At 52.1% G+C, this 26,460-nt stretch overlaps 1 long non-coding RNA gene across 5 annotated transcripts; it reads left to right on the top strand.

Moving 5' to 3' along the window:
* Positions 1–9,865: 9,865 nt before the first annotated feature.
* Positions 9,866–26,211, top strand: LOC309645915. 5 transcript variants are annotated; one of them, XR_014255115.1, is made up of 3 exons: positions 9,866–10,584; positions 18,829–18,928; positions 19,568–26,211. It is a non-coding gene; the product is annotated as an uncharacterized lncRNA (long non-coding RNA). The 5 variants fall into 5 exon arrangements; XR_014255116.1 differs by having other exon boundaries at positions 18,829–19,686; positions 19,988–26,211; XR_014255117.1 differs by having other exon boundaries at positions 18,829–20,163; positions 23,309–26,211.
* The last annotated feature ends 249 nt before the right edge of the window (positions 26,212–26,460 follow it).

Below are 26,460 nucleotides of genomic sequence, written 5' to 3'. Positions count from 1 at the left end.
CCGCCCCAAAACCTTCCCTTTCGGGATGGGGATGAGGGGGTGGAGGGAGGCGGAAGAGGACTTCCTAAAAGTGCAGCCTGGAAACCCTGCTGGGGGAGGGGGGCGCCCACGTTGCTGCATGTGAGCACCTGTGCATGCGTGGGGACAGTCAGGCAGCATCATTCACGGTGGCCCCAGACTGGAACCAGCTCAGCCCCCCATTAGCAGGATACATGGAAGATGTGCGTGTGTTCACAGGACGGAACACGACACAGCAAGAAAAAGAATCAACTACATGACACACAGCAGCAGGGACGAACCTCAGACGCCTCACTGAGCAAAGGAAGCACGTCCTGTACGATTCCATTTACGTGAAGGTCAAGGATGGCGACAGACAGGTCAGAGTGTGGCTAATGCGGGGGTGACTGACTTGAAGGGGGCGTGAGGGATGCTGCTGGGAGCCAGGGCTGCCCCGCATGTCGATCTGGGCCGTACAGCCGGGCACACCTGGAATGTCTGCCCACTTACAATTCCTGCGTTTCACCCTCTATGAGTTATATGCCGATAAAGAAGTGAACAAAGTGAAAAGTAAAAACATAAAAATAAGGGCTGGAAAAGGGGGAAGAGGTAGCCTAGAGCTATCCACTTTTCTAGTCCTATTAGGGATGCCCTGGGTGCAAAACTCCAGACACAGCCAAGAAAGAACCTCTACACGCGCCACTTGCTAGAGCAGAAGGACCCAGCTCCTGTCTGAAAGCCAGGTGCCAGAGTGGTGCCTGGCAGATAGTAGCTGCTCGATAAATACACAGCAAATAAAGGAATAGATTGCAGGCCCGTTCTAGGAGCTGGCCTCACAGTGAGCACACGGACACTGCTCTTTGGGAGGAGATCGCAGCAAGATGACTTTAGACACTAAGTGCATTGAAGAAAATGAGTGCGGCTGTGTGTCGGCGGGGACGGGCTGTGGTGTGGGGGTCAGGAAGCCCCTCTGCACTGAGACCTGAAGGATGAAAACATGCCAGCTTTGGGCCGGTGAGGAGCTGTGTCCCTGAGCCTCGCTTATTCCAGGGTAAGGCAAATAAAACAAATAATAAGTGATAGCATAGAATAAAGGGTAGAGCATATGGTTAGGAGTCCAGCTTTGCCACTAACTTCCCGTGTGACCCTGATGGGCATTTCTCTCTGGGTCTCCGTCCTTCTTGCTGTGAAACGAGGGAGTTGGCTGGAATGGGGAGTGGTGTTTGCTAGCGCCTCTCACACCCGCCTGTGACAACAGACCATGCACATCTCTCCCCAGCTCCATGGGCAGTGACGTCACATGGGTGGGCTGAAATGGGCCATCGAGGGACCATGTACACCATGGACATCGGCAAACTGCTGCAAATCAGGCCTTTTTTTTTTTTTTTGAGAGCTGGTTGTTAAATATTTACCAGCACACACTGGACTAGATGGGTGCTTCTTACACTCTTGCTAAAGTCTCCTGGTGCAGAGGAGAGCCTGTCATACCCCAGAGGCCTGGGAGCTCAGCATCTTAGGAGAGCTTTCCTTAAAAACTCCTCTCGTCGTTTTTAAATTCACAGTTATACATTCTATGCTTTAATGTAGCTCTGCTTCTTGCTTCCTCACACGCTCGAAAGTATAAAATTTTATTTTCCTAACCTCGGGGAGACACTTTTCTCTATTCCTTCCAAACCCCAGGACCCGGACTTGAACTTGGGCCCTGGGGGGCTGGGGGGGCTAGCGAGCCAGCCCTGTCCGCCCACTGGCAAGTGCACACGTGGCCTTCGGCTCAGGACACAGGCTGGCAGGGTCCGCCCTGGACAGTGGCCAGGGTTGGCCGGCCGACGCCAGCACCTCTCGTGAAGGAGCAGCCGCCCTGCTCCTTGCAGGTGGCCCCACAGACGCTGCCAGCACCACGGGCATTTCCCCGCGGACAGAAAGGAACGAGGACTCCCTTTTCCTCCCCTGGCCCTCTGCAAGTGTGTGGGCTCAGCTTCTCAGGCTGCAGCTGGGCCAGGAGATCTGGTTTCTGCGTCCCAGACCCGAGGCTGCCGCCGGCTTCCTGGCTGACCTTGGACAGATGGCTGTGTTTTGTCTGTGACTCTTTTTGCACCGTCAGCTGCCCTTACCTCACTGCTGGGGACGCTGGGGGCGTGTCTGGGGCGACCTCGAGAAGCAGACAATAGTTCCACGCACAGAGCTGGGCGCATGGGCTGAGGGTCCGTATCACTGAGAGAGGGACCCAGACCCCCCTCCAGGGATGCAGCCCCTGGGGTGCTAGAACGTTCATCACGGAAAATTCCAGAAAAAGTGTTCCAAAGCAATGCCATCGCCCAAAGGGGACCAGAGACCTCTGTGGAGGGGGGCAGAGTGCAGTAGGAAGTGGGGGGGACACAGTGAAGTCACCCTGTCCTCCCTCCTTCTCCAAGCTTCTCAGAGCCACCGCCCCCACCTCCCGCCTGCCTTCTCCTCCCCCTACCCCGGACCTCGGGAACCCCTGCCCCCCACTTCGCCTAACTGGTGCCCAGGAGGTCACCTTGTCATTGCAGATCCAAGGGCCACTCCCCAGAACGCAGCTCACCACCCTCATCCTGCCGCTTGGACAACCTTTGACCTCTTTCACTCAAACGCTCTGCCCCACTGGGGTCTTAGTTGGGGTTCAGCCAAGGCAGAGCCCAGACCGGGACTGGGGGCAGGTAGTTCACGCGGGTGGAGGCCCAGGAGGCAGAAGGGAGATGATGGGGGCAAGGAAAGAGCACATGTTCTTGGGCACCTGGGGCTCACTCCCCCTGCACCCCTCCGAGCAACGTGCAGGATGTGCCCTAGGGTGACCTCTGCAAAGGACAAAAGCTGGGGCATGAGCTGTGCCCCCACTGTCACTTCTCCAGGGCAGGAGGATGGAGAGCCGCAGCGTGTGCTTGCGGGGGGAACCCACCTGCGTGCACGGGAAGCGTCCACGCCGCAGCCACGGTCAATGGTGGACCAAGGGATGACTCGGGGGACACCAGGGTGTCCCCTGGCCTTGGCCTCCCTGACAGCTCACCCCCCGTGGCCCTCCTCCTGCCCTGCGACATGCCTCTACACCTCTTTCCAGGGCCTCTGAGCCCCGCCCCTCACAGGCTCCCTGACCCACCCTGCTCCCCGCGGCCTCCCGCCCTCTTGCCTGTCCATCCAATGCCCTTGGCTTGTTTCCTTGGCTGCACTAAGCACATTGTGTGAACACTCTTCTGTTTGAGCTTCTTCCTCCCCCAAGAAACTTCTTAAAAGCAGGGACAGGCCTTCCTCTGGTGGCCTGTTACCTAACACAGTGCTGGGCACATAGCAGGAGCAGCTCCAGGCAGCATCGACTGAGGGCACCAGGCAGCGTGTGCAGAAAGCTGGGCAGGTCTGTAGCTCAAGGCGCTCGCTGACACATCTAGCATTTTGACAGGGCCTCAGCTGAGGCCGTCAACCAGAGCGTCTACAGGGAACCCCTCTAGCATGGTGGTCTCAGGGCAGCTGGACTTGCCACACAGAGGCTCAGAGGTCCAGCCAACCAGGAGGAGGCTGCGGGAAGTCACAGAGCATCCCTTTCGTCACACTCCACTGGTGGGAGCAGCCACGAGCCCACGCAGACTCAGGGAGAAGGACATAGACCCTGCTCCTTCACGGGAGGAGTGTCAGAGTTTGTGGTCAAGTTTTTAAACCTCTCCCGTTCTGTGTGGTGGGGAAGGAATACAGGAATAGGGAACCGGGGCTAAAATAAAATAAATAAGAAATTCTATGTTGAATGGTGGCTCCATTCAACATGACTAATCCCAGGAACCTATGACCATGACCTTATTTGGCAAAAAAAAAATCTTTGCAGAGGAAATTAACTTAAGGCTCTTAACACAAGATCATCCTGGATTAACCGGGTGGGTCCTAAATCCAATGGCAGGTGACCCCATTAGAGTGAGGCAGAGGGAGATTAGACAGAAGAGGACGACACACAGGAAGGGCCACACAAGGACGAGGCAAGGATGGAGTCATGCAGCCACCAGTCAAGGAGCGCCGGGAGCTGCCCAAAGCCGTATGAAGCAGCGGGGCTTCTCCCCAGAGCCTCCAGAGGGAGCGAGGCCCGGCAACACCTTGGTTTTGGACTTCTAGTCTGAGGATCTGTGAGATGATAAACTTCCGATTTTTAAAAATTATACTTTATTCAAGTATAGTTGATTTACAGTGTGGTGTAAATTTCTACTGTTCAACAAAGTGACTCAGTTATACATATATATAGTCTTTGTCATATTGTTTTCCATTCTGGTTTATCCCAGGATATTGAATATTGTTTCCTGTGCTCTACAGTAGGACCTTGTTTATCCATCCTATATATAATAGTTTGCATCTGCTAATCCCAAACTCCTAATCCTTCCCTTCCCCACTCCCTCTCCCCATTTGCAACCACAAGCCTGTTTTCTCTGTCTGTGAGTCTGTTTTGTAGATAAGTTCATTTGTGTCATTTTTAGATTCCACATATAAGTGATACCATGTGGTATTTGTCTTTCTCTTTCTGACTTACTTCACTTAGTATGATAATCTCTAGGTCCATCCATGTTGCTGCAAATAGCATTATTTCATTCTTTTTTATGGCTGAGTAGTATTCCATTATGTGTATATGTATATATATATATATGTGTATATATATTTATCTCACATCTTCTTTATCCATTCATCTGTTGATGGACATTTAGGTCGCTTCCATGTCTTGGCTATTGTGAATAGTGCTGCTGAGAACATAGGGGTGCATGTATCTTTTTGAATCAGAGTTTTGTCTGGATATATGCCCAGGAGTGGGATTGCTGGATCATACGGCAACTCTATTTTTAAACTTCCAATGTTTGAAGTCACTGGTTTGTGGTAGTTTGTCATGGCAGCCCCAGGAGACTAATACAAACTGAAACATAATAATGTAACAGGATTTTTTTAAAGGGACTCTTTCCATCTTCGTTTTGACTGAGGCCCAAAAGCCAAGGCCAACAAAATAGGTGGTAAGATGCCAGCACAGCGAGGGGCCCTGGACCAGATGCACAGAAACCAGGTGCACGATCCTCTGTCTCCCAACCACCTCAAGGTCACGAGGGGCTGAATCTCAAGAGGCCAGAGGGGCGGAGAGTCCTCTGAAGAAAGTGGCCAGTGGGTGGGAGGCCTGCCCCCCTGGGAATGAGTGGGGATGCAGCCGCCTCGCCTCACACCTGGGAATCTGAAGGCAGGAGGCTGTGGCCATTGGCCCACCGTGAGGGTGAGAGAGGCTGGGACCAGAGCCACTTCAGCTCCTGTCGGGACCCGGCCCCTCCCTGGCCTTCACCTCTCCCCTCTGGACTTCCCACGTGGAAGCTCCAGGGACAGCCGGGTGAGTGGTGAGGAGGGTGGGAGCTCAGGTCTGAGAAATAGCGAAAGAGCCTCCCTTACCCGCTCGCCCACCGCTGGCAGTGCCCACCTGAGCTGGGCGGGACCACCACATGCAGAGTTTGGGTGATTACACTGCACTGGGCATATCAGGTGTCAAAATGAGTCAATTCTTCCATCTGAAAAGGGGCCAGAGGACATTTTGTCACCTAAGACTGAGCAGATGAGCAGACACCAGCTAGAGGTTTCTTCCTGGGGCCCCATAGGGCACATGGGAATGGTCCCGGGGCCAAGAACAATGCGTGGGAACCACGACGGCTCCAGTTACGGGGACGGGAATATTGCCAGCTCCCGGGCAGGTCACACCACACCTGGCTGGCGTGCTCCCTGGCTGGGGTACTAGCATCTACCTATGTGCTCTCTCTTTTTTAAAATTTTTTTTTTAATTGAGGCAAAATTCACATAACACAAAATTAACCATTTTAAAGCAAACAATTCAGTAGCATTTAGTATTTTCACAACGTTGTGTAACCACCACCTCTGATTCCAAAACATTTTCATCACCCCAAAAAGAAACCCCGTACCCATTAAGCATTTGTCCCCTAGTCCCCCTGCCCCCAGTCCCTGGATGTTTCATATAAATGGAATCATACACTGTGTGACCTTCTGTGTATGGGATCCCCACCAGATAAACCACCTGCACCAAGTCCAAGCTCAACTCTGCTTTCGAGGAACCGGACAAAGACTCCCGTCAGCATCCACAGCAGGGGCCTCAGTTCGGGCACTCCAGGCCCAGGCCACCGCCCCGCTGACGCGATATCTGACCTGGAGGCCAGGAGGGGCCTCTTACCTCTGCTCCGAGCACATCACAAGAGAAAGCAAATCACCCAGTTCATCCTGATGTTGCCAAAACCCAAGACAAGGATTCCACCTCAAGGCTCTTCCTTTCCCAAGAACACACGGGCAGCTGAGTTTCCATGAAATCACGCTCTCCAGTTCCGGACACCCAAGGCTTTCTGCCCCCAGCACCTTCCCTGTGCGCAGACATCACTGGAGGAGGAACCCGGGCTGCACTCTGCCTGCTCCAGGGTTCCGTTTACTCACGTTTGTCCAGATGTGCATGACTCAGACCAAGGGACTGCCCTGAACTCCGCCTCCAGAAACCGGGAGGGTCCTCACAGCCCGACAGCCCGGATATGTGAGCGGCTACAGCCTAAAACCCCCCGCAGGCCCCAGCTGGCTGCCCGCCCCGCCCCCTCCCTCTGCCTCCTCCCCCGCAGGATCCTGATTGCCTCCCAGCCCTGCCCCCACCCGCTTTCCAGGTCCCCAAGCTTCAGGGGTCCAGGACAGTGTGATTGTGTCACGTCTGGCTTCGCGGTTTGGGGTCTTCCAGGCATTTACTGGGCCCACCGCCCTTCCCGGGGCCAGGCTGATGGAGGGCCCGGGCCTGAGGGTGCTGACCTCACCAAAGTGGTCACTCCCCACTTCTTTAAGGAACCTGTCCTGGTCTCCTTTTCCTACCCGCCCCATCCCTTCTCGCCTCCACTCGCAAGGGAACACCCCCCCGCAACCCACCCCTTTACCTGCCGTCACCCCTGCTAGACCCCAGCTCTCCATCCCCAGAGACCACCTAACACGGGCGGGGCTCAGCGAATGTCTGTTGACTGAACTGCGCGTGCACCATACACACAACACACACGCACGCTCACACACACATGCACGCACACAGCACAACACACACGGCCCACATCACACACAGCAGCCCTCTGCCTCGGCTACACGGTGGAAGCACCTGAGGAGCTTAACAAGGCACTGAAGCCGGGTCATTCCCGGGGATCCTGATTCGGTGGGTCTGGGCTGGCTGGGCTTTCCGAATTCCCCAGGTGGGCCCAGTGCGCGGCCTCAGTGGTTCTCAAGCATCAGGATCACCTGGCGGACTTGTTCGAACACAGGCTTCTGGGCCCCCGGCAGGCCTGCAGTGGGGCTCTAGGGCCTGCGCTTCTTACGGCAGGGGCAGGGGATGGGGGACCCTCAGGACACGGAGTAAGTGTCTTCTCAGGGCAGAGCTGGGAGCAGAGGGGCAGGGACCAGGGACATGGAGGGGCCTGGGGAGGCGAGGGGCCGGCGGAAGGCAGAGGACAGGGGAGGGGGTTGGCGGGGCAGTAAGCGCAGACCCCACGGGATTTGAGAAGACAGATTAGAGGAGGCGGCCGACTTTGCTGCCATGAGGCAGTGAGTGAGCCCAGGTGTCCTCCGCCCTCGCTCCCGGGTGCCCCTGAGGCCTGGAGTGGGCTGAGTCAGCCACCAGCATCTTCCCCAGACGACGCACAGCCTCCACACCGGCCTCCCCGCCGGCCTCCCTGCCTCCTCTCTGCCCCACCACCATCCCTTCTCCACTCGGCAGTTCCAGTGATTGTCCCATAAATGTCAGCCAGGCTGTGTCCCTCCCCTTGCTTAAAATCCTCCCAAGAGGTCCCCCAGGGCACCTGAACTAAGTTCAAACCCTATGTCCATTGGCCGTGCCCTTCTGCAGAGGCCTCGAGACGTCCGCACAACTGAGGGGGCCCCGGATGTGGGCTCTGAAGCCACCGCCACTCATTGTGCAGAGTCACTGCCTCCTGAGGGCTGCCCCCAGCCCATTCCTGGGGCACATGGGACCCTCTTGCGGGCCATGTTGGCACCAGGGCTCGCTGAAGGCCTTGCTGAACCTTACAGAGATGCACGGCATCTAGGACACACCCACCCTGCCTTCCCTCCCTTGGGGTTGGACTTACATAAACCCTGGGGAATTTCAGCCAGCCTTCGCCTTCGTTAACTGATCTTAATATAAGGAGATCCCCTAGTTATAATGCTACACAGGAGCAAAAGGACACCAGTTTTGTTACCCTGCTAAGTACTCCTTTCCACCCACGGAGAGACCCACTGTCTGAGGGCAGCTTCCCCTGTGCCAAAGATGTGGGGCAAGTGATTGAATAGGGAAGCATTCCCAGGGAAACTGGTCAGGCGTGAGGAGCAGGACGGGGAAGGGGCGGAGCTGGCAGGGATGGACGTCAGCTCCACGTCATCTGGGTGTGTGGGAGCTTCCTTGAGGCACCTGGCGACCTCGCACGTATCCAAGCGCCATGGAGGCAGAGGCTTGAACCACAGCTGGTCTGAACGTGGTGGGAAGGCAGAGTAACGCCCCCAAAGGTGTCCACATCCCAATCCATGGAACCTGTGGATATGCTGCCTTCTACAGCAAAAAGCACTTTTCAGGTGGGATTAGATAAAGATTCTGAGATGGGAAGACATCCTGGATTATCTAGGTGGCCCAACGTGATACAAGGGTCCTTGTGAGAAGGAGAAAGATTCCACTATGAAGACAGGTTGCAGTGGCCTGATGGCCACGGGGCCGCGGGCCGGGGGAACGCAGGTGGCCTCCAGATGTGGGAAAAGGCCAGGAGAAGGATCCCCCCCCCACCGGAGACTTTAGAAGGAGTGCGGCCCTGCAACACCTCGATTTTAGCCCGGAGGAACCCACGGCAGACTTCTGGCCTCCAGAGCTGTGCGGTAATAAATTTGTATTAAGCCACCAAGTCTGCGATAATTTGTGAGAGCAGCAACAGGAATCTAACCCCGAGCCTAGGGGACGCCTTGATCCTCAGAGCAGGAGAGGGCGGAGGCCCGGAAGGAGGCTGTCCTGAGGCCAATCCTCCTGGGGTCCCGGGTCCGCAGCCCAGGAGTGGCTCCTCAGCAAGTCGCACTGCGGTCATCCGGCCTCTGGTGTTGATGTCCCCCTTTTCTGGTGTGTGGGACAAGGGCCCGGGAGGCTAACACCTTTGGCTTCTCTTCTCGCTGTCTATGTGAGTAATAAACTGTCGAATCTAAAAGTGGGTGGCTGTGTATTCATTAACCCAGTCCCTGAGGGCTTGGTGCTGGCCCCGCCCGTGTGTTTGAGAGCCTGACCCAGGCCCAGCCTCAGCAGACCCGCAGGGGACTGGGCAGGAGTTACAGCTGAAGGCAGGGGAGCTGCCCAGCACCGAGACTTAGACCCCCAGGCCCTCCAGGCTCTAAGCGGGGGGCGGTGTGGCCGCAGTGCCCCAGGGCAGGCGCCTGAAGCCGCGGGTATGAGTATTAGCAGCAAAGCACACATGTGTTGGAAAAGGGATCCCAACGGCCAGGGCGGGGTGGGAAAAGAGACGAGGCTGTAGAGTTTACTTCAACCCCCGAGAATTACGGAAGACTTGCCTCGGTGATGCACTCGGACCCCACGGACTGAGAGTGGACGTGCAGCCCGTCCTGTGTAGCTGTAGGAGCACCACCGAGGTCCCCGCTCCCGGGCGGCCGTCAGGGGTGCCGTTAATACTCCTGCCAACGGCCAGGCAGGTGACGGGGGTTGTCCACAGACCAGGAAAGGTGGTTGTTTCCTTCAGGAAACAATACAAGGGCCCAGGCTGCACGTTTCATGCCAAACTACTCATGGAAGCCAGTGGGCAGCCGGCCACCCCAGGGTTCTCAGAGCCCAGAGCCTCAGAAGGTGGGTCCACCTGGATGCCCGGCCCAGCTCACAAGGGTGGCCCTTCAGTGACAGCACAAAGGGGAGACCTCTGCTCTCTCGTCTGGATGCAGCTTTATCTTTTCTTTCACTAAACCCAGCTCCCCCCAACCTCCATTCACCACCCGCCCCCGCCGCCCCCTGGGAGGTTTCCATCCCCTGTATCTTCCCTCTGGCTTCTGTCCTTCTCTCCTTCCAACTCAGGGATGCCGAAGCCCCCAGGCACCTGGAGCACGCTCAGCCACAAACGACCCTCAGGGACGATGAGGAGTTTCACTCATGATCTGGAAGAAAAGACTGGAGAGAAGGAGTCGGGTTTAAATCAGAAGGTGGCGAACCTTTTTTTGCAAAGGACCGATGGGGACTATTTTAGACCTCACAGGCCCTAGAGTCTATCACAACCAGCCAACTTTGCCACTCGCTGGAGCACAAAAGCAGCCACAGACAATATGTAAACAAGTAGGTCTGGCTGGGTTCTAGAAAACTAATTACGCAAACAGCCAATGGGCTGATTTGGCCTGCAGGCAGTTTGCCAGCCCCTGGTTTACATGTTCACAGAATCCAACAAGTTAAAATTAGAAGGAACTTAGCCATTCAGTCCAGGGATGGCAGATGGGCTTCAGCCCACCTACTGACTCTGATTCTCAGTCGTGGCTCCTGGCACACTTGTGTTGAGAAGGATTCTGAGGCCAACACTCAGCTCAGAGGTAAAGGGTCATAATTGAATAGCATCCTATGCCATGGGCAGGGAGGGGGCAGTGGTAGCCCCAGTGCCTTGTATTGACCACTTGATTAACTAAACTCCTGCATTTTATATGTGAATAGCTAGACCCAGAGAGGTCAAGTGACTTGCTCAAGGCTGCACAGCTAAACCCAAGGGAGTTGCTTATTTTTTTTTTTTTCATTTATTTATTTATTTGGCTGTGTTGGGTCTTCGTTGCTGCATGCAGGCTTTCTCTAGTTGGGGCGAGCGGGGGCTACTCTTCATTGTGGTGCACGGGCTTCTCATTACAGTGTCTTCTCTTGTTGCAGAACACGGGCTCTAGGCGCGTGGGCTTCAGTAGCTGTGGCACGTGGGCTCAGTAGTTGTGGCTCGTGGGCTCTAGAGTGCAGGCTCAGTAGTTGTGGTGCATGGGCTTAGTTGCTCCGTGGCATGTGGGATCTTCCTGGACCAGGGCTCAAACTTGTGTCCCCTGCATTGGCAGGCGGATTCTTAACCACTGCGCCACCAGGGAAGTCCAAGGGAGTTGCTTCTCAGCCGGTTTCTTCATTTTACTCTGCAGCAGAATGGCAAGTTACGTTTATCCCATTGTCTCATCTTCACGTCTAAACCAAAGAATTCCCCGAGGCCCCTTTCTACCAAGTTTCCTAGCCTGGCCTCTTGAGAGCTAAGTGACAGAGCCCAGGCCCCAGCTAGTCCTTGATTTGTGAGAATCGACGTTCTGGGGGCTTTCACACCCATCAAAACATCAAATTCGTGATGTTTGAAACATTGAAAGCCACTCCCATGGAGCGCTGCCTGCAGGGTCCTTGTTCATAGTGGGGCATGAAGTGGCCCCCATGATAAGCGGTGGTTTCCCTTCTTGGCAGGAAATATTTCACAAGGTGGACCACTATCTTGTGGTCCCTGCTGGGCTGAGGCTGATCTTGAGCCCACATCAACATTCTGAAACATCAAACTCTGGTATTTCTCACCCGTGGGTCTATTTCCTGAGATTCTAAACGGTTATGAGTATCAGATAATAACAGACAGGGTCTTTATTAATGCCAGCTAGTAAGCAACTGCAGTAACAAACTCAAAACAGGATGCAGGTCGAACTTTTGGAAGAAACTTTTACAACCCCGAAGTCTGTCAACGAGGTTATTTTATTTAAAAAGCGGATTGGCCACTGTTACTGCACATCTGGTATCAAAGCTTTGAAATTGTTTGGGCCTCAGTGTACTTGGCTGGTAAATGGAGTAATACTAGCCCTGTGGCCGTTACAGTGGTCAAAGATGTAACAGACTGTGGCATCAGCCCACACCCCCGGGCCGCTCTGAGAGTCACTCATGGCCTCGGCGGACAAGACTTCCTCCCTCCAGCACCCACGGCTCCCTCTGCCCTGCCCCAGCACGTGCAGCCAGAAGAGCCCGGGAGAGACCGCCCGCAGGTGCAGCCCCCAAGCAACGAGGAATGATGGAAAGGGCCCCGGCGTCCTCGCCCCTCAGTAGACAACTCTGTGGAATCGTTTGGTGTGTGGAATTTTAAACAGTCTCTCAGAAGGTCCCCAGGGGTGCTTGAGCCCTATTTCCTTCTGTCATGAACACACCCTTCATTGGTTCTCTTCTCTTCTGTCCCATTTATTCCCTTCCTCCCCATGTGTCCTGGGGTCATCTCTCAAATTAACTACCTATACCCAAATCCTTGTCTCGGGGACACACTTATCCTTAGGCTGGCATGAGAATGTGTGTGCCCCCGACCCCACCCTGACACCAGGAAGGGGGTGAGAGGATTAAGCCCTGTGGGCAGCCGTGGGGGGCACCTGGTAAATCCCATGTTGCACTATCAGAGTCAGTGAAGATCAGGAAGCTGAAGTGGGCAGTAGCAGTCATGGCTTTTGCTGTTCAGCATGCTTTCCTAGCCTCCATCTGATGGTTACTCTGGGAGCTCCCTCTCATCCCATGGTCCTGGTGGGGCTGATAATCCCTTCACCACCCCCCTCCTCCTCAGCCACTGCAGTGGGCATGTGACCCAGGGTAGCCAATCAGAACATTTCATCCTCCTGGACACTCTGATGAGCCCAGGCCAGTCCAATCAGAATCCTCCCTGAGGTTAATATGGGATCCTGAGAGAGACTGGATACAAGGCTTGCAAATCAGAATTGTAAACTGAGAAGGTACCCCTGGAGTTGGGGATGCCTGGGATTCCACCTGCCATGAGAAGAGAGCTTGTGTGCAGAATGAGGATAAATAGAGTCAAGTTGAGATATGAGAGACAGCCCACATCACCAGAGCCACTGGATCCAGCTGTACCTGAAACCATATTGTCTTTGGACCTTGTGGTTACTAGAACAAACATAGTCCCTTTTTTGCTTAATTTGAGTTGGATTTCTGTCACTTACAACCAAAAGGTTTTGGACAAGAGGGAAACATTTTTTAGCTGTGCCTACCTGTGTTACCAAACCAGGTTCGTCTTGACTGACGCACAGCAAGCCAAAACGCTGAAATGCTGAGGTTTGCAGCAAAGAGAATGTTTATTCACAAGGCAGCCCAGCGAGGAGACAGGAGAACAAATCTCAAATCTGCCTTCCTGAAGGGAAGGGGCTCGGGGTATTTATGGGATAACGAATAAGGAGGCAGGGTGGGCTGAGGCATGGGGAGCATGGGGAAAGGCGATTGGGAAAAGGTGCAGTAATTGTCATTCTCCACAGGCGTAACTAAGCTACAGGCCTATGCACATTCTGAGGGTGGAGTTTTCGGCCCTCCAATGTCAAAAGGTCACTGAGCCGGACACTCGTGCATGCCTGGTTGGACGGCGGTGGTCCTTTCCAGTCTTAACTAGCTCTGCTAGAACTAGACGCAGCTGACCCCAAGTTTCTAAAAAACAACTCTTGCAAACATCTTATTGTTTAGGCTGCATGCCGTTTGGAGGACATGCAAGTTTTAAAAAGACCTTGCTTAGTGAACGCAGGTGAAATGGATTTGACTCATTACTCACAGTTTCACCTGGAAGGATTTCTTTTCCTGACAAAAGCCAAGCTGTTCTGCATTACCCTGTGCCCCTTGCCCCAGCTCCTACTAATGGGCACTGGAGGAAAACAATGTCCTTTAATTTCCAGCACTGCTCAGAGCTAAGTTGGAATTTATCAACTATCTAGTCAATTAGTCAATACTTTATTAGGGATCTTTAAACAATTGCAGAACCGCAGACAGAAGATCTGAGAAGTTAAACAATTAGTGCCAAGTAACCTTCTAATGTGCAATCAGAGGTCAAAAAGAGAGAATCCAGGAAAACCCAAAATAGATATCCATTAGCCACAAGGGATAAGGATATCATCAATTACTTAACATGGAGAGACTGAAGTTACACCCATCTGTATATCCATTCAGTCACCCATTCATCTATTTATTAACAGATATTTATTTAAAGGTGTTATTTGGATTGTGTTTTATTTTGTGTCCCCTCAAAGCAAACCCTGAGACAAGGATTCAAATGCAAGAGGGTGGTTTCTGGTGACTTGCACAGGCCAGCTCTGCCTTTGAACTTCTCAACCATTCATTCCTTGGTGCTGTTTCAGGTGGAACAGTTTTAACCACAAATATCAGGACACGCAAGTAATGGTGGCCTAAGAAATAGTGACACAATTATTTCATAAAATAAGAATTCTGTGGATGTGACAGTTTTGGTGTAGCAGCCCACTGACATCAGGAAAGATCATAGATTTTCCCAGCATTCCTGTACCACCAACCTCAGAGTGTTGGTTTATCATCCTCTTGCTTATCACAAGATGGCTGCTGCAGCTCCAGACATCATAACCACATACAAGTGGGGGAGGGACAATACAGCAGATGGTATTCGAGGTGTTCCAGTCTCCCTCCACTTTAGCACTTTAGTGAACTCCAGCCAGTTTCCAATTGCCTTTACCTGAAGACTTTTTCCGAAAACCACAGAAGGCTACTATACCCATGAGCATCAGATCAGAAGTGACAAAAACTTCATATCCCCCAAAGCCACCCCCAACCAATGATTGAGAAGGAGTTAGTATATAAATACCCTAGTTTCCTGGTCCTTCTGAGGGATGACTCCAAAGCAAATGATTTACACCTTTTCCAAGACTTTCCCTACATGATCAAGCTCCAGTCACCCACAGTAGTGCCTATAATACACCCTTTGTTAGACACCTTCCCTTCCCTGACTCAATTCCCTGACCGCCTACCAATGTTTCCTGTGATTATTGTACCCGCAAAACTACTTTCCCTCCAGTTCTAATCTCAGGGAATGTTGGGGTTCCCCAAAGTGAGACAGATTTCCCACTTTATCAGGGAGGGAAGATCTTCCCCCAAATCCCCTGGTAGCCTTCCCCTTGGCCAGACTTGGGTCACACGCCTCCCCCACCTGCCTCCAGCTGCCCCAGGGGGAGTTGAAACAGAATCTGACAAAGGGAAGCAGGACAGTTATGCCTCCTGAAGTTGGGCTCACTGCCCCCCAAACCCAGATCAGGGTTTTGTGAGCAAGATGAACAGAACAGGCAATGATTGTTGAGTGGGCAATTATGCAACATCGGGTTCTATTCAATAGTTTTAAATCAGTGCCTGAGACAATAACACAGAAGTCACGCCTGGAATATTTACGGAAGACAGGACACCAGGAGGTGTAGCAAGTGTGCTGCACAAGAGAATAAGGAGCCTCCATGAACCTTACAGAATGATGGACTGTTTAGTGGGGTTAGTGAGTTTTAGTGGGAGTTAGTGTAACTGCCTGTAGCTACGGCCAAAACCAAAAACAAACAAAAACTAAGAACACAAAAACACAAGTGTTGGATGGAAAAGTGAAGGCTTATCAAGAACACAGTGACAAAGGTATAGGGGTAATTCCGTGTGTCGGCTGCCGGTCTCCACCAAGATCACAGGCTCGCCCCACAAAGGATGATGTTGAGACAGAGAGAAGTGAAAGTCCTGTGCTCCTTGTCCTGGACTAGCATAGCTGGGGATCGGGCACCACCTGTGGCATCCCTTGAAATAAGCAGTAACCAAATGGAGTGTACTCAGAGGAGAGTGGTCAGGATGAAGACAGACCTGGATGCTGCATCACAGGAGAATAGGCATCTGCTGGAGGGCACAGTGAAGAGAAAACTGTATTAGTGCAGGTACCGGAACTATACAAAGATTTATGCCTCTTCCCGGTGACAACAAATATTTGGGCTTGGCTATATTGTCCTCTTCTGGTCTCAATACTCAGTGTCCAGACAGAGAATCAGGAACCTCTTTAGGTATTTCCAACAGGAGAGATTTAATACAGGGAATTTGTTACAAAGATATTGGAAAGGCTGGAAGTGCAAACAGGGAGAGATCAGGATACCCAGAGAATAATACCTGCAGGAAGCCATGATTACCTTTGGGGCTGGAGGAACAACAGGGAAAATGGGATAACCCAGAGCCCCTGGAGCCACCTGAGTAGGAACCTGCATTATTGCTGCTTCTGCTGGAGGCTCAGTATGCAACAGAAAGAATAAGATTAGCTTCCTCTTCGGCTGCTTTTCAGTATCTGTCCATGCCTCCCCTTGGAGGAAACTCAGCAGAAGCCTGCCGGTAAGAGAGCCTGGGAAATGGCACTTGCAGAATTCCAGCCCCTTGGACGTGGAGCGTCAGGTGGTTCACAGAGCAGGGCGGAAGGTGTAGAGAGGATGTGTGGGTGGATGTAAGGAACGCTGTGTAATGGCAGAACTGGATGCGAGAGAGAGAGAGAAAGGACAACCCCGCTCTTCCGTGCTGTGTAACGGGCGTTCCAACATCTCACAGGTCATTGGACAAGATGTCCTATAAGGTCCCTTCAATGCATAAAAGTCTCAAATTCCAATTATGTATTATCCACATTCACGTTTCCACGGCTGTCTTCCATGGCAACGTTTTATGCTTTTCACAGGGTGTGGGGGGGGGGGTGATTATTTGGCTCCCAGTAGACACCGATCTCCCTGGGAACTGGGCTCACAGCGAACTTCTCATCCTACTGCCTACCTGTCTCCTGGTGCTGCCTTCACCAATGTCATCGCTAGGCTGACGGGCTTCTCTGTGTGCGGGGCTTATTTAAAACTCCACTCTGCTCTTGAAATGCGCCCAGGGTCTTAAAGGAAAGATCCCTTCCAAAAATTGGACAGGCACCAAAATAAAGTATGCAGAAAAATAAAACCTTTTTCTCCCGCACAAAAGAAATTTAAGAGCTCATTAGCCTTAGGAATAAATAGTATTTTCTAATGTGTGAGGCCAGTGGGCAGAACCATGAATATTCATGAGCAATCTCCCTGCCCCTCCATCCTGAAATGAATGTGTTGGAATTCATTCATTTGAATGTGTTGGAATGAATGGTTAGGTACCGCCCATTTGGGGGAAAGATATTAACTATTGGTAGGCTGATTGACCAAAAATGCTCTATAAACAGGATTTCTGACATTTTCGTTAGAACTTGTACCACTTTCTGACACAAGTTAATTCCTGGCAAATGCAGTGGAAAAAACTGGCCAAACTACTGATTTCAGATCAAAAATCTGGATCGAGGAGGCTTCCAGGTAGTTTTATAAACTCTACTGCCCACCCCACTTCCCTCCCCAGTAAATAACAACCCTTTCCACCGTGGCTTTCATGCTGTTCCTCTATCTCCCACCATATGAGCAGAAAGTCTCATGGGAACCAAACCAGTGTGGCCAGCAGAGCCTCCTAAAGTCTGATTAGGAACATGCCAGTCCTTGTGGACAAAGCCTTGGGGTCTTTCCCTCCCTGAGGGTCTTTTGGGTTTTTTTCAGGGTTGGATTAAGCCAATGGTTCTCAACATTGACTGCATATTAACATCATCTCGGGAGCTTTTCTGTATCGTGATACCCACACTGCAGACTCCCAGACCCAGCAGTGTCTCGGTGTGCACTCGGGGCGCAGCACTTTACCACCTGAGCAATTTCAACGTACAGCCAAGGTCTCTGTGGTGCCTGGTCTCTAAGACACTGCCATCAGTCCCCACCCTTCCTCACACAGCTCCCCCACAGGGAGGGGCAGCGTGTTCCTCCAACCCCTGAACCTGGCGGGAGTGATGCATGCCACTCCTGGTCTAGCTTACCAGGGAAGTGGCAGTTTCTGCTTTCTTCCCCCTGGAATGTTTGCTCTTATGACGGTTCCCACTCAGAAGCCGGCTGCCATGCTGTGAGATGCCCAAGCCACACAGAGAAACCACATGGTGGGGAGGGGGTGTCAAGGAGACAGCTAATCATCAGCTGCCACCCACGTGGGGCAACCCTCTGGGGGGTCCAGCCCAGTCAAGCCTTCAGATGCCCGCAGTCCCTGTTGACATTGACAAGACGAAAGTGAAAGTGCCCTGCTGAGCCTAGTCTATCTGTAGAAGCGTGAGAGGGAATGAATCATTATTTGAAGCCAGTAGGTTTGGGGTTACCGTCTGCCAAACAGCAATGGTCAGATGGAACCACTGAGAACCACAGAATCAAGGGGCGCCATCCACAGGTAGACACTCTCCTAAGATACCTACTGTCCCCAGGGCAGGAGGACACCGTCTGCATCTACGGGGCCCCAGCCCCGTCCACACCCTGAATCCCGCCCACTCCCACAGCCTGCTGGGGCAGGGGCAACGCAGAGAACAGAGGGGAATCACTTCTGTCCAGGGAGAAGCTAACCAACAGGTGTTCCCTTCTGGTCCAAAGATGTATTTGGTCTACTTTTAATTTTACTACCAGTATTATTAATTTTTATGTAGTGGGTTATAATTCATAGAGTTCTCGATCCCACTGGGTCCCTCCTGATACTTCTGGAAGGGAAATACGATCAACAGTCCATTTTGCAGATGTGGGAGCCAAAGGCTCTGAGAGATTATGTGACTTTGCCCAGATGGCATAGCCAGTAAGTAGAGGGATTGGCCTTGAGTCCAAGCCAGGGCCTTTTCCCACTATGCTATACTGCTTCTCTGTTTTGGAAAAAACAAACATAAATAACATTTGGAGTGTGTGGTAGAAAGTGCTGGTTGCCATTCAATATCTGTTCTCCCTTTCTGGCACAATAACAAAACATTGATTATATTCAGGGAAAGAATGTATCTAGACAAACTCACATTTCCCCATCTCTATTGTAGCTAGGTGTGGACATGTGACTAAGTGAGATGTAAGCGTGGGTGTTGGTGGGGCTTCCAGGAAACCTGCTTCAAAGACACCTGTCTCAATTAAGAGAAATACCTCTTTTACCTTTTGTCTTTCTTCCAGACTACAGTTCATACAATGGCTGGAGCTCCAGCAGCCATATTGGACCACGAAGACACTCTGAGGGCAGAAACTACTTCTACAGACAGTGGAGCAGAAATACGTAACAAGCTTGGGTTCTGCCCTGGGTTGCCTACTTCTAAACTTCTTATTAAGTGAAAGAACAAATGCTTGGGGATTTAAGTCATTATTTTTTAGATCTCTGTTACAGTCAACTACAATTTCAAGTTTATAAAGTTTACATAATTGATTGTTAAATTCTAATTGAAGTTACAATTTGATGGTACAACTAAATCTTAGGACACCAAAAGTCTATATTCCATCCTAGGGCAACAGAGCCTTTACAGTAAGGTCTTGATTCCAGCAGGCATGTGTACACCACAGGGGGAAAGGTGGGTCTGCCATAGAGTGGATGTGCAATTTATATTTGTTAGATGGACAAAGACTTCTGTAGACATCAATTGTGCCCATTTCTGGTCACCACACCTCTGTTCCCTGGCATCCTTTTAAGGACTTGAGAAATGTATCACAAGAGTGACTTTGTTTTTGGCCCAGGGAGAGCAAGAGCTAGGTTTTCTGGAGAAAATCAGCCTCAGCTCTCAGTCCCCAGAAGCCTTATCTCCTGTCTCTCCTGGTGGCCTTGAATTTGCCTTTGAACTTAATGTTATACTCATGGAGATTTTTAAAGATGCTTGCATGATTGCATTCCTGTGACTTTCCGTGATAAGAGTTTGCTGTTTAGGTTGGGATCTGCAATGAAGTCAAGAGGAGCATCCTGAACCCAACCAGAAGCTCAGCCCAACCACGCCCAGCCAAACCCACTAAAGATTAACCAACTGCAGCCAAACTACTGTCTCATGGGTATGAAGTTAAAAGGTTGTTGATGTAAACCACTGAGATTGTGGGGTTGTTTGTTATGCAGCATCATCACAGAAGTGGCTGACTCATACACCATCCATTCAGATAGCTGTGCAGGAAACCTGAATGCCACCCTTCTCTCCTGCCTCTCCCTCATGACTCACATCCAGTCCCCAAGCCCTAAATGCTCCTCCAAGCCCTCCCAGCCTCTCCAACCCTTCTACCCTAGACCAGGGCACACCTCTCTGCACTAGAGCTCTTTTCCAGTGGCCTTCCTGCTTTTAAACCACCCCTTTCTCTCTAGATGCCGGTGAGGTGTCTGAAGTGCACATCAGATCATAGCCCTCTCTCACCTGTGATCCTTCTGTGGGGTTCAGTTGGGGCATGACCAGGGACTTCTGTGAATACATGCCATCCCTCTTCCTGGGATGCTCTCCACTCTGAACCTAATCCAGCTCCAGTTCCCACCGTGCAGAGCTGGTGAGCTCCTTCAGACACTCTCCTTGACTCTGCAGTGTCTTGCTGAGTGCTGTCCTACCCAGTGTCCCATCCTGATCCCCAGATCACCCTTTAGGACACTGTTAAAATTGCCTGTGGCTTGTCCAGCTTGCCCATAAACTGTGAACTCCCTGAGGGCAGGGCCTGAATACATTTCCCCAGAATAAACTCTGTGAACATGTCCAGCCCAAAGGCCTGAGCCACTGCCAGCAAAGAGCTGATCCAGCATCATCTCGTTCTGGAGGAGGCACCAGCCCTCCAAGGCAGTGGCTCAGCTCTGCCTGGAAGCAGTGGATCTGGCTAGAAAACTCGAGGCAAGAGGGGAGGAACCAGGGAGTGAGAGAAAGCATATTTCAGGGGAAGAGGGAAAGACAGAGAGAAGAGGAGGGGCAAGAAGGAGAGAGTGAGAGGGCAGAGCTGAGGCTAAAACCAGAAAGAGCGGGAAATATAGGCGGGTTTCCATATCCTCGGGCTCTGCTTCCGAGATTCAGCCAACCGCGGAATTCAAGGCTGGTGGGTCCGCGGATGTGGAACCCACGGATACGGAGGCCAGCTGTCCTACATCGTTTTATATAAGGGACGTGAGCTTCTGCGGATTTAGGTATCCACGGGGGTCCTGGAACCAGTGTCCCTCAGATATCAAGGGATGACTGTATAAAGACGGTCATGAGGACGTTTGGGGAGAGAGAAGAGCCGGCAGGAGAGAGGCCTGCTTCGTGGTCAGTCTCCCTTCCAGCTCATGCCTCTCAACTCCCCCACAGAACTGGCTCAGGCCATGAGTGCAGTTGGCTCGGGCCTCCAGTTCTGGTGCCAGAAACATAAACCAGAGAGTGAGAGAGGCTGGGGCCCAGAGGAGGCGGGCCGGGCGCCCAGCACAGAGGACGCAAGGCCATGGGGCTCTTCTCCAGCTGCCCCTGAGGTAGGCCAAGAATTCTAGTCTCCCAAGACCAGGAGAAGCCAAGGGGACATCAGGACAGCCGAGGGCCTTGGTGCAGAGGGCTGCACCATGGCAGGAGGGGCTCCAGGCCAGGCCCCGCCAGGACGTGTGAATCCAAGCTGTGTCCTGGGAAGGTCTGGACCTGCCAGAATGTATTTGCAGAGCCCACATTTCAGGCAGCTCAGGACAGAAGAGGTTTTGTCCCTTAGGAGACTCTGAGTCAAGCTGCTGGACCGTCCCAGTGACTCAGCCTGGGGGCTCGTGAAGCACATCTCCGAGGCACACCTGGCTGGAGTGTCCAGATCCTTGAATCATCAGAACCACCTGGGGGTTGGGTGCCTTCCAAACCTACAGTCCCGGGCTCCACCCTGGAGACCCCGAGTCCACAGAGCTGGGGAAGGCCTGGCAAACTGCGTATTTTTTTAAACCTCCCGGTGATTCCGAGAGGCAGCAAACTCAGGAATCATTGATCTAGAGCAGGGATCACCAAACTTCTTCTGTCAAAAGCCAGACTGTGAATATTTTAGGTCTCCCAGGCCAACGGGTCTCTGTCTTAACCACTCAGTCTGCAGGGTGGTCCAACAAAAGCAGCCACAGGGCTTCCCTGGTGGCGCAGTGGTTGATAATCTGCCCGCTAATGCAGGGGACACGGGTTCGAGCCCTGGTCTGGGAAGATCCCACATGCCACGGAGCAACTGGGCCCGTGAGCCACAGCTACTGAGCCTGCACGTCTGGAGCCTGTGCTCCGCAACAAGAGAGGCCGTGACAGTGAGAGGCCCGCGCACCACGATGAAGAGTGGCCCCCGTTTGCTGCAACTGGAGAAAGCCCTTGCACAGAAACGAAGACCCAACACAGCCAAAAATAAATTAATTAATTAATTAATTTAAAAAAAAAAAGCAGCCACAGATGATGCAGAAATGGGTGGCACTGTTGTGTAAACTTTATTTATGGACCCTGAAATTTGAATTTCATAGAATTTTTAGATGTCATGAAATTAAAAAAAAATTTTTTTCCCAACCACTTCAAAAGTAAAAATCACCCTGAGCACAAATGAAGTGGTGGACAGGACTTGGCCCAAGGGTCGTAGTTTGCAGACCCCAGCTCTAGACCAGAGCTACTATGAAGAATTACGTGTAGATGTTGACAGCAGGAGTTTAGAAACTTTCAGAGCAGTCTGGAGTTGCTGTGGCATCCAGGCATAGTGTGGAGGGCTCTGAGCAGCCGGCGGGGCGATGGCGAACACGCTGGTGAGCTCACGCGGCACGTGCTGCTTCCGGTCCCGAGAGGGAGGGCCACCTGTGGTCAGGGGCGGGTGATGGGTTGGAATGTTTAAAATCTGGTCCTTCACCCCAGAAGTTTTGAAAAGCAGTGATCTAAATTATTCCTTTGACTTCAGGTAGGATCCAAATCCTCCTTAACCTTTACCGAACCATGATCTCTAAGTCCCCCTAAAATCTGCGGCCACAACTACAACAGACAAAACAAATCATGCAAGGAAAGAAAGAGCTGAAAAGGAATACAACAAATGGTTAGTGAAAATTCTTGCAGCAGAGTGACAGTACATATTATTTCTTTGTATTTGTCTGTTTTCCAAGTTTTCTGTAAGGAACATGTGTGAATTTTATCATTGAGGGTTTTGGGGGTTTGGGTTTATTTAAAATAAGAAATGGCTTTACAGAAATTCTCTGGAGACTAATCTCTCCATTGGACAACCCTTCACAGTGTCTACCAGCCCTTCAGTCAGGAGGTTCTCTGTTGTTTTGTTTGTTTGTTTTTGTTTTTTAAAATTTATTTATTTATTTTTAGCTGTGTTGGGTCTTCGTTTCTGTGCGAGGGCTTTCTCTAGTTGCGGCGAGCGGGGGCCACTCTTCATCGCGGTGCGCGGGCCTCTCTTGTTGCGGAGCACAGGCTCCAGACACGCAGGCTCAGTAGTTGTGGCTCACGGGCCTAGTTGCTCCGCGGCATGTGGGATCTTCCCAGACCAGGGCTCGAACCCGTGTCCCCTGCATTGGCAGGCAGACTCTCAACCACTGCGCCACCAGGGAAGCCCCTCTGGTTTTTTATTTTTCCTTAAATTTTTAGTGGAGTCTAGTTGATTTACAATGTTGTGTTAGTTTCAGGTGTACAGCAAAGTGAATCAGTTATACGTATAATACATCCACTCTTTTTTACATTCTTTTCCCATATAGGTCATTACAGTGTATTGAGAAGAGGAAGTTCATTTTTATATTTAATCCACGTCTAGAGAATCAGGGAAGAGAAAGAAGAAAATGGAAAACACATGCTGTCCCTCTGACTGCAGAGATCCAGTTCTTGTTATTCTTTGGTATTTTTACCATGAGGTTCATGGGTGGGGGGCAGGTGGGGTCAGAGTAGAGATGCCGCCAGTGGTCAGGAGTCCACGACTGTGAGGCCCGAGGGAGCAGAGAGCTTCCTGCGCTGACCATCTCAACCCCAGGGCGTCTGCTGGACCCTCCTCAGTGAATGCCTGTCAGGAGATCTGAGAAAGAGTGTGCTAGAAAGTTCAGGGCAACACCACCTCCTTCTAGGGAAAAACCCAAATGCCCAGGGATCATGGGCGTCTGTGGACCGGGGTTCAAACCCTGACTTGACCACTTTTTTGCTGTGAATTTCAGGCAGAGCAGTGGAGCTTGCCGAGCCTCAGTTTCCCCCTCCAAGACAATGGGGGTAAATAGTGTGACCCCGGCTCCTTAGCAGGGAGTCATGGAGAGCAAACTCCTGACACAGGTGGGCTCGGAGATGCTAGTTGATTGAGATCAAGGTCATTACCCCAGGCAAAGGGCAGGACATGGTAACTTCGTCGACTTGAACTGGCTCTTCGAGAAGACATGAGCTGGGAAGAAGATGCTTTCTTTCTGGGCTCCAGCCCTGCACGTGTGTGCACACATTTGACTCTACCTATGCGGCCGGGAATACCGCCAGAGTTCAGGATTTCCTTTGCTCAAGATCTGCACAGTCCAATTTTGTAACCACATGTGGCTACATGTAGCTATTTAAACGTAAACTATTTCGATTTAAATGAAATTTAAAAATTCTGTTCCATGGTTGCACTGAGCACATGTCAAATGTTCAGTAGCCACATGTGGCTGCCATCGTGGACAGCACAGATGCAACCCTGCCCCCATCCCAGAAGATTCCATTATTCAGAGCCGTCCTAGTGGCTCAGCGGGACCCCAGAGGACAGCCCCTAGACAGTGAAGGATTCTGGTGGCGATTTGTGCTCTCATTTCTGCGACAGCACCTTCTCTATTTGAAAACAAAAATCTACAGAAGTGCCATCTCGTGTCTGGCACATTTGGGGGATGAGCAAGCAGACCCCCGGGTGGGTGAGGTTGGCGACCCCTGCAAGCATCAGGCCCCGAAGCCGAAAGAGGCTTCTGCTCACGGGTTGACTGATCTTAAAAAAACAACCAATAAGGAGGTGGTGCTTTTGTTTTTTTTAACAGAAATATTTTAAGGAATCTGTTTTCAAAATGGTTTGGTGCTATTCACAGGAGGGAAAGAGAAAGGGCGGCTCCAAGCAGTGAGGACGCTGAGCCACCCGACAGCTCAGGGGCCAAGACGGCCTCCGGACGTCCCCAGATCCTCCCTGGGGCCCCAGGTTCTCTTGGCTCCAGCTCCAGGTTCTCAGCGGTACCCGGACACGCTGGGGCTCCCCTGGACAGTAGGATGGATCCAGCTCTGCTTCTCCAACCTTCTCCTGAGGGAGCTTGGGAATCCTGATTTCTAATCCTGATCTCAGATGTGGTCTGTTCCTCCCTCGGGACGTGTAGGTGCTGTCGGCGTCCTCAAGCTGTGCCACCCCTGGGAGCTCCAGCCACACCCAGCTGCCAGCACCAGCCCAGCTGAGCTGAGCGATGTCTCTGGCTAAGCCCGTTCCACCCACACTCAGGCGTGGCCATCAGAAGTGTACAAATGTTCAACAGTGCACAGTCGTGCAAATACCCCGCGCCCTCGCCCCCTGGGCTGGGGGTGGTGGTGTAGCTCTGTGGACCCGTCCCAGATGCCCCAGCGTGCCTGAGCTCAGCTGCCCACCTTGGTCACTGACCAACCCCACCCCCTTCGTCACCTCCCTCCCTCTCTGTCTCCCCGCACACAACCCTACCGCTCTGTCCTGGGATCACCTCCCAAATAAACGATTTGCCCACGAAACGTTTGTTTCAGGGTCTGCTCCTGGAGAGCCCAACCTAAGGCAGAGACCAAATCCCCAAACAGTTCAAGAGCAGCACCAGAAAGTTCTAGAATCAAGAGAGAAACGTGTGATTAAGATGGAAGGGGGAGGTGAGAATCCACAGAGTTCTGAGCGATTTCTCAGCGAAGGAGCCGATCATCTGGGATTCCCATGGCTCAAGGGGATCCCCGAGATTCAAATATATCCTTCTAGACACTCCACGGGGTTGAAAGGAGAAAGGGGCCCATGCGTCTGCCCTGGAGGATCAGCTTAAACGCCCTCCCCATGAGGGGCCCAGATCCCTAGCAGAGGCCCAGCCCACCGAGCCAGGTCCAGTCAGCCAGGTTAGGGGAGACCCTCACGAGCCTCCGTGGGCACAGCACTCACTGGAACCCAGAAGGGACAGGTGCCAAACGCGGGACAGTGCAGCCCCAGAGTCAGGGGGTCACGGGAAGGAAGGAGGCCACGCCCTGCCCTGGTCCCTGTGCAGGGGGGCCAGCGGGCTGCCCTCGCCCTGTCTCCTCTCCACAGAGAGACGACCCCCTTGCTGGGTGGGGTCAGAACACCCCCAAACGCCTGCACCCCAGGGCACAGCAGGCTGGCAATTGGCAGAAAGGCCTCCTAACCAGGTGCATCCATAGCTCGAGAGCAGCCGTCATCTGATGCAGAAGTGAGAGCCTAAAACTGTCCTCTGTGTATGAAATAGATAACTAATAAGGACCTACTGTATAGCACAGGGAACGCTCCTCAGTACTCTGTAATGGCCTATATGGGAAAAGAATCTAAAAAAGAGTGGATATAGGTATATGTATAACTGATTCACTTTGCTGTACAGCAGAAACTAACACAACATTGTAAATCAACTATACCCCAATAAAAAATTTTTTAAATAAAATAAAACTGTCCTCGTCGGCTACATTTTGGTGTTTCTGCAAAAGCATTCAGTGAACCCAGGGTTTCCTCTTGCTGCAGAGCTGCATTGTTATGTCTGGTCACCCACGGACTTTTCCAGACTGTCTGCGTCCCTGCTTCCAGAGTGGCCTGTGGGAGGAGCTGGGTCAACGGCACGGACAGCTCACTGCCTAGATTTTTGGGCTGTTCTGGGTTTTAGCTTTGAATTTTGAACTAATTTTAGACTTAGAGGAAAGT

The sequence above is a fragment of the Balaenoptera physalus genome (assembly GCF_965194825.1).
Source record: "Balaenoptera physalus genome assembly, chromosome: 16".
NCBI classification, from domain to species: domain Eukaryota; kingdom Metazoa; phylum Chordata; class Mammalia; order Artiodactyla; family Balaenopteridae; genus Balaenoptera; species Balaenoptera physalus.
The sequence above is the reverse complement of the archived record's forward strand: the minus strand, read 5'-3'. Positions and strand labels throughout refer to the sequence as shown.